This window comes from Belonocnema kinseyi, chromosome 1, assembly GCF_010883055.1.
Source record: "Belonocnema kinseyi isolate 2016_QV_RU_SX_M_011 chromosome 1, B_treatae_v1, whole genome shotgun sequence".
Classification (NCBI taxonomy): domain Eukaryota; kingdom Metazoa; phylum Arthropoda; class Insecta; order Hymenoptera; family Cynipidae; genus Belonocnema; species Belonocnema kinseyi.
Window position 1 is genome coordinate 86691811 of NC_046657.1, and position 8815 is coordinate 86700625.

Sequence of the window (8815 nt, forward strand, 5' to 3'; positions counted from 1 at the left end):
CGTGAAGGAGACTATGTAGAAAAATAATCAATAGTATTTTTGTATTGTTTTATAAATAAATAAATATTAAAAAAGAATTCCGGTTAATATTTGATTCACCCTATATATATCAACCTACTGTACGTAATTAATTAACTGCTTGAATTGGATCCGTGACAAAAAGCCTAAACGACAAAGCGCCCGCCCAATGAGAGTCGAACTCCGTGAAAAAGGCTCCGTGAAAAAGATCCGCTCGGGTGTCAGGGAGAGCGCATCGTGGTTCCGTTACTGCTCCTGACTGCTCGAGTTTTTATTAATTTTTTTGCCTTGATAAGGGTGCTATATTTTTCAGTCATAAAAAAATATTTTATTATTTTTTTTATTTTTTACAAATTTTTTTTATCTTTTTTCAAATTTCAATAAAAACATTTTATGGTGTTTATCGAAATTTTGTCGTTGGATTCTTGTTTTTTTTAGGAATTCTGTACATTAAACAAGATCATTCTTCAACAAGAAATTGCAAAATCAAATTTTCAGTCAAAAGATTAATATTCAAGCAAAACAAAAAAAAAAAGGATTTTCAACTAAAATTATGGAATATTCAACTGAAATAGTCTTTTCAGTTTAAAAAAAAAATTATTTCCAACCAAAAAAGAAACATGTTGGCCCTTTCTGGGCTGCAGCGAGGGCAGGAGAAATTAGAACTAAACTATCAGGAGCGTTTAGCTTTATGCTATGTAAAGAGCCTCTGTAGATTGCGGTATTAGCTTGAGCATCTTCGGCGTCGGACTGTCTTGCCGATCCAGAGAGGTGTACCTGAATGATTAAGCACACAAGGCTCCCGCATAACATTAGAGCACTATCTATTTTTGAAATAAAACAAGATATAATTGAAACTGATTTTACTTTACCAAATATTTCTGTCTTTCTTTCCCTAAAAGCTATGTGTGGAAGGTAATTACTTATTTTGGGTTTAGGGATGGCTCTAAAGGAGAAAGGTTAAAAGGGTTGACACACATACTGCTATGCTAATGGGAAAATATCGCAATTTTAATTAATATTTAAAGTACGATGTTGGGCTTCTACGTTTGGGCTTAAGAATAAACTCTTATTGGCAAAACTATAAAATTAATATATTGAAACTTTAGGGATCAAGAGAGTAAGATCACTTCGCTCCTCGTGGTATGAGCTAAGCCACCAGGGAGCGGAGTGACCCTACACTCTGTCTCCACATAAATTTAATATCTTAGTTAATGAATTTTGCTTCGTATTACAGTAGGTGAATAGGTAAGAAACATAAATTGTTAGCAAGATGGTCATAATCATCAGACCAATAACAATTTTCCACGTGAATTAAATGAAATGAGCACTGACATAGTTCCAGAGGAGTATTGTAAGAAAGTAAATCTTACTTTCTAATTACGGAGCTGCTCTGAAATCTCGATTTAAACTTGAAAATAAAATTTTAAACTTTTGTTCATTGTAAATTATAACGTCTATACTTTTAAATCAATAAATAATATTGATCAAATATGTTGTTCTGGAATGTTTAGAAGTTATTCATATTTCTTTAGATTTTTACAAAGCTTCATGACGAATAAAATAAAAATAAGTGCCTTCTGAAATTTGAAGAACGCCGTTCTTGCACCCGACTGTTATATTTTAAAAATGACTATTGAGTTAGGTATTATAGCTTGACAGCCCGAGAGTCCCCTTGATGTGGTCTCCCTCCTGATCTCAACTAACTAAATAACTATAAAGCATAAACATGCATATGTCGCTTTGTCGATTTCGCGACGTCATAGATCACCATTTGTTCTTAAGACTTAAACAACAATTAAAAGAATACGGAGACAAGTGGAGGTCAGAGGCTCAGTAGTAATTAGCCATAGTCTTCATTAAAAGAAATTTGCATCACATTAATCATTAATTATTCCAGATCAGATTCATTTGTGTTTTTCAAAGAAATTTTGATTTTTCTCCCTGAATATATATTTTATCATCGAAATTGGCAGTTACTTTCGTGGTCAGTTGTTCATGTTCGTTGTCAGTAAATCAATATACAACGATATAGGAAAATTCAAAAATGAAATATAAGTGTATGAACTTCTTTTTAACACACTCGGATTCTTTATTGATATCGTGAGATAGATAATTTTTAATATTGCTGTGTTGGAGTTAAGTGCGTCGTTAAAATAAAAATAAACATACGAAGAAGGATATTGTGACACATTTTCTTCATTTTCTGTTTCATACAAACGACAGTGCTCTCAGGAAAAATAAAAAAATATTAAGGTGCGTACTATTAAACATTTCAAATAATGGTAAATTTACTTTATGGGGAGTTCTGAAAAATTAGAATTTTTGGTACGAATTGATTTGAACTAAGATTAGGTTTAACTAGAACGAAATTTTGGTTTGCACACACTCTAATTAGAGAGTGCTGATTTTTATCACGTGATTGATATTCGAAAAATTTACTTTTCAGTTCTCGCATCTATAAGCATTTTTCCTTTGTACTTTTCCATCCTTACGCAATCTCTTTCGAATATCTTACGTTTAAGCGTAAAGAAGACTCAAACAGTACATGTAACGTAATCCATCAAAATATTTGTAACAAAATACACCCCATTCCTCAACGGGGCTTGCCTCCTGGATCCCATTTGAATTGAGACCACCAGTATCAATTAGTATTCAACATTAATTCTTTATTGGATTTATTAGAGTTTTCGTACTTTTTCCATAAAAAATACTATGATATACGCGTGTAGACAATCACTTTATATTTACTTAAAAATATGATACACTGTGTGTCAAGGTGTGCATGGGCACTTTTAGGATCGGGAACTTAACGCACTCCAAAAGAGTGCTTAAAGTTACTCAAGAGTTATTTCTATAGTACGGTCGACGTACCAGTTGTCGGTGATTAGTTTAAATTAAAAATGAGCGTTTTGGCGCGACAATGCTGTTTTTACGTTTTTAGAATTCACTTATTTTTAATTTGTTACGAGTATGCACATAACTTTATGAAATACAAATGGACAGCAAGTCACATCTACTTGCATTTAATTTATTTCTTATAAATTATGTACAATCTAGATGAAAAATATGTAACTGCTAAGAAACACAAGAACACCGTTCTTGCACCTAACTGCACAATTTTGATGTGAGGTATGACAAAAATGACATCGCCTCCATTTCAGGTACACGAGCACCGACACTACTCTAGCAGATAGGATACAATTTCTGAGAAATTAGGGATGTCCATTAGGGGTGTTCACAAAACAAACCAAAATATCGGCGGTCGTATCGCGACAGTTTGTTTCTTTGGGTGAGAAAGTCCTCTTTTAATTTTACCAGATTACAAAAAATAGAGGTTGCGAGCATCAAACTTTACTGAGCCCGTGTAAAAACAAAGTAACTAGATTCTTCCTTTTTTCAGTAGAGCTCATTTTAGTTGACACAATTCTGTTTCCTTTCAAATCGCAATGTAATCGACGGAAATTTGAAGTACTACATGTTTTGGAAATATTACAACCATTTTTTATATGAATCTAGTACGGGTTAACTTATAATATGAATGATAAAAAGCAATATTGTATATGGCATGACAGTAGCAGTGCAAGAGAGGTTATGTTTAAAAAAATTTGAGCTGTATTAGTTCATGTATTTAAACCAAAGTAAATATTCATAATGTTTCTACTTGCCTATTTTTATAGCTTCTGTTAAAATAGGTAAGTAGAAACAATATAACAAATATCGCAAAAAGAAACATATTTGACAATGCGAAAAATACTTTTTACAGATAATATTGATGAGTATAACATAAATTTAACAATAGAAATTGCTTAACTTTCTTTTTATTGAATACAATAATCTAGACACTATTAACAGCTATTTGCGCAATCGCAGAATATCTTATCGACATGCTCCTTGCTTATGTACCTTGTCACATCATACAAACTTGTAAAAATATTTATGGTCAAGAGAACTGGGACAAAGATTGTAGCGTTTCTTTTTAGACATTTTATTGTCATTTATGGTTCTAGGCTCCTTACGGGGCGTCATTATATTTGAAATAACATCATCAAAATAAATTTAAAATAATGTAATTATATATACCAGTATACTCTACCGTATAAAAGGCTTGTAAAAAGGCAATGTTTATTTTCATACATAACGGATTTTACCACGTTGCGTGCGGATTGGATATAAAATTTCCGACACTGATTTTTCCAAATGTATAATTTTCAGACTAAGCGCTGCCTAAAGTTGTCGAACGACGCTTCAAATATTCCCATCTCAGAGCCCCCCCCCCCCCCCCCCCCCCCCCCCCCCCCGTTATGGGCCCCAAAATTAACTTCTAAGGGAAAACTACTTTGAAAATTCGCTCGGGTTACGCTAATCCATTCCGTGCCCTGAAGGTTAAAAACATAAATTGTCGTAACGCAGACAAATATCATTGAAACCGTTAGACATTTAGTATGCACACGCAAAATACTCGAGCCATGGCTATCAAATATATAAAAAATATGAACTTACTTAGCGCAATCGAATACTTTTTTAGTAAAATACCTAATTCTGTCAATTGTCAATGAATCGGTCTTAAACTTGCAAAATATCCTGATGAGTAGTCACGAAAAACTGCCCTACTGGAAGTTTTTTTATCTTTCAACTTCCCTTCATATTTTTTTCGGTAGAATTTTCGGTGGAATTGCGAAATTCTCTAACAATGTCTATGGCGTTTAGTTCAGAAAATGATGATTACGCTTGTCAATCTAAGAGCTAATACAAATGTTTTTCAGAAAATAACGCACCTTAGGAGCTCGATGTGCGTTGCTTCTCGAAGAGGAATTTATTTGGTTTTTTTTTTTCGTTAAAGAATGTTTTTGAGTATACTAGTCATACAAATTCCTTTAATACTAAAACCCTAAACACATGTTATCATCTCAGAGATCAGCCAGTACAAGTTCGAGCTATGAAAAAAAAGCCAAGAGGGCTTTCATAATGGCAACCACGAGGGATCCATGAAGAAAGCGCATGTTGGGCCTCTATGGATTATCCTCCTTGATTCCAAAACGCATGAGGGAAATTCATGTGGACCCTGACGAGTGTCCCTTCCATTTTTCTTTACGGAAAAATTGTGTTCCTTAGTTATTAAAATACTATACAAAGACTTATTTTTATAATTGTTTTCTCCTTTTGAAATAATGAGATATATCTTCACAAAATACATTTTGTTAAATTTATTTTATATTTATTTATAATTACAATTATTTTACAATGAAAATAAAATTGTAAAACCTAAATTCTGTACTATTGAGATAAGTGCTTTTAGACATTAAAGGTTTTGTAAAATTTTCATATATTGAGAAAGCATAGGAGGTCAAGTTGATACATTTTCGGCTTTTTCTTTTAAAATCATCAAAATTTGAACTTTACCCTAAAATAGCATGAAGAAAATGTTTAGAACATTTAGAGGTTTGGAAGAAATAAAGAAATATTTTATAAATTTTCGGAACTGTTTTCAAATTGTTTAATATTACTAATGCAATAAAAACGACTTCAATTCCTACAAATAATTTTAAATAACTGAAATTTTTCTCAAAATTTTTGAAAATCATTCAAAATGTAAAAAAACTGACTTACGATCTTCTAAATTCTTCCCATGAATTTTAAGAAAAATAGATTTATCCCCTTCAAATCTTTCGGACTTCCATTAAAGCTTCTAAAGTTTCTTGCTTTTATTCAACAACCTTAACTTTATAAAGTCTATATATATCCTAGCTGTTTGATATTTTCTTTGAGAAGAATAAAAAACTGTTAATAATCAGGTTTATATTTTTGATTATGTTCATGTAAAGTTTGCTTTTTATATTTTAGAGAGTTCCGAAAAGAATTTTTTAATTATTTAAAAAATTGTGAAAGGAGGGGGTTGATAGAAAGAAGGTCACGTAATATTACAGATTGGGTCTCGTTAATTCGTGATTGAGCAGGACCATGGGTACGGGGGGGGGGTAAAAAGGTTGAAATAAAGCGTGGCATCATATGTGAACGCTCCCATTTCTAACAGAATTTGAGTTTAAATTTTGATTTGTATCTCTTCTATTCTTCTAAATATTTTCTGAATTTAGTCGATTTCTTTGTTTTTGATTTTTTAATCTTATCAAATTGAAACAAGTTGCCTTAAAAATTCTACATTCTTCTATTAAATTTTATGAAATCCTTTGATATGTTTCGAAATATTTTTAATTTTCTCTTAAAGTACATTTTTTGAAATAAGAAATCATTACAAATTTTCAAATAGATAATAGAAAAATAATTTTTTTTCTAAACTTGTTAGATCCTCTAGACTTCTAATATTTGAAAATTATTCAAATTTTTCCTGATTTTTTTCAATTATGCAAAATTAAACAACTATTGCCTTCAAAATTTTTCCGATTCATTAAAAATTTTTGAAATCTTTTGAAATGTTTTGGCACAATCTGTTAAAACTAATTTTTCGAAATAAAAAAATATTTTAATTATTCCTAAGAACTTGAAAGAATGTTTTATTTTTTTATTTTCGTGAAACCTTACAAAATTCTTGACAAATTGTTACAAATTTCAAATAATTGCAAAATTGCAACTTACTTCGAAAGTTAAACTATTTTGCAGAAAATTACAGTTCTTCTCTGAAAATGTGACTATTATATTTTTGATTAAATACTTATTTTTTAGTTGTAATATTTACTTTCAAAGTTGAAAATTTAACTCTTTTGTTGATATTTTTTATTTTTTCAGTTGAAAATTCATATTTTTAAGTATAAAATGATTCTTCTTCTTTGAAAATTGATTTTTTATTTGACATTGAACCGCATAAGACTAATCTCCACCTTTTTAATATATGCGTCAAAATAAATTCTCACTATAAGTTTTCTATACAAATTATTTTTATTTTTGAGACTTGTATCTACAGTACAAATGTTTCACGCCACATCTTAAAATAACTTATTCATTTACAATAGAAAAAAGCCATGCGCCTTACAATGATTCATAAATTAATATGAAAATGTCAGTTTACGTTCATGAAGCGGTTGACTTTTAGCGGTTGACTTCTGAATTTTTTCCGCAAGTGTTTGAGCATATTTTAGACACGCTAGGATGCTTTTCAGGTTCGCTTCTCGAAGTTAAGAAGAACCATGTCAGGCCTCGAGTGTGAAATAGAATCAATTTTTATGAATATAAAATACCAGTATACGCCGCACTTCTCATTCTTGACACTTGACTCCATTTCCCTAGGAGTATTTAGAGAAGCGGTATTAGAGGTAATTCCGTAAGAGTGACAGAGACGGTAATAACGCACTCTTATTGCAGCATTGTGCCTTTGGATGTAGGTAGTTCCCGCATGAGTTGGACAACTAGATAGTATGTGTGCTAAATTCTCGGGGTGTGCATATCACGCCCTGCAGCTATCATCAGGAATGTCTTAGCTCAAAAAGTGGCGACGGTATGTTAAGGTGGAAATGACATCGTCCTGACATACCAAAATGAAACTTTCCGTTCTAGACTTAGATCCGGGTGATTTAAGGATAGCAAAAGTTAGCTTACACGACATTCGCTAATCCTCTACATTTCTGTGGAAGATGCCGTGCATCCTTTTATCGAGGAGCTGTTTACGTAAGTTTTTCTCTTGAGCTTTCTTAATCCGGACTTTCAGGAGTGAGTACTCGAGATGGAAAAGATTTCATGCATTTTTCTCACCCCTAAAACTGAAGTTAAGTCCGAGTGTTTGAGCAGCCTCCTTCGCCACTTTGTACCGAAACGCTCCTTTGCCCACTTCTTCGTGCTTCCTGACCATTTTAAGAAGAGGGTCTCTTCCATTTGCGACTCTATGTGCTGTAACCAGAATAATCCTATTGTGAAGACATTCAAGATTCAATATTCTAGGACTACTTTGACGGCGTGAGATGTAGAGTCGTGAAACAGAAGACTTTAGATGCATGCTTTTGATCATGTGCATAACCTTTTGTGTCCCGATATCAAGGCACCTGAGCTCGTTTATCGTCCATGAAGCCACTCCAAATAAATGGAGTACTTCCGAAATGGCAAGCATGTTGGTTGCAGATGCTTTGTTCCACGCCGACAGTTCGGAAGAACAAATAAACCATATCGCATTTGTCAAACCGAAATTCCTGTCTTATTTCCTCAGTATATCGTTCCACAATCCCTGGAGCTAGATTTAGTTGTTCTTTGTTTTTAGCATAGATCTTAAGATCTTCCATATCATATACATGAGTAACCTTGTACTTTCAAACTGCAGGTTTTGATACAAACATACCGGTCGGAATGGCGAAGTGCTAGAGATAGTGGCAATAATGTGAGGCAAGAGAGGAGTGGGCTCATGGTGTCGCTTTGAAAGTCACCTCCCTGAAAGGTGAACTTATTAGTTTTCATACGATTTTTACCAGATGAGTAATTAATTCAGGCCATCGATAGGTCTTCCTGGAAGGATGCTGCATCTTCGCAGACACATCTATCAGTTAGCATAGTAGTGAATATCTTATACAGTGTGTTCAAGCAAGTGATTGGCCTGTAATTTTTCGGATCAGCTAAGTTTCCTATTTTTGGCAGGAGTATTGTGCGCCCTTCCACGAACCACTCCGGAATTGATTCTTCCAACTTTAAATATAAGATGAAAATATATGCCAAATGCTGATAGCTTGAAGGAAACTTCTTTCACCAGAAGGTCTTGATACGAGGGTAGTTCAATAAGTCCTTAGAATGAAGTATAAAAACAATTTTTTTTGGGTAAATTTTTTTTTAATTTTTTAACATAATCTCCTTGGAGCTCTAT

The 8815-nt window shown here is 32.7% G+C and overlaps 1 protein-coding gene across 1 annotated transcript in view; it reads left to right on the plus strand.

Annotated features, from left to right (window-relative positions):
• Nucleotides 1-3266: 3266 nt before the first annotated feature.
• LOC117170375 (prolyl 4-hydroxylase subunit alpha-2-like) overlaps nt 3267-8815 on the plus strand; it is a 29796-nt gene continuing 24247 nt past the window's right edge. Inside the window, exon 1 of the mRNA XM_033357137.1 lies at nt 3267-3310. The gene's annotated coding sequence lies outside the window, so the exon portion shown is untranslated. The remainder of the gene's footprint in view (nt 3311-8815) is intronic.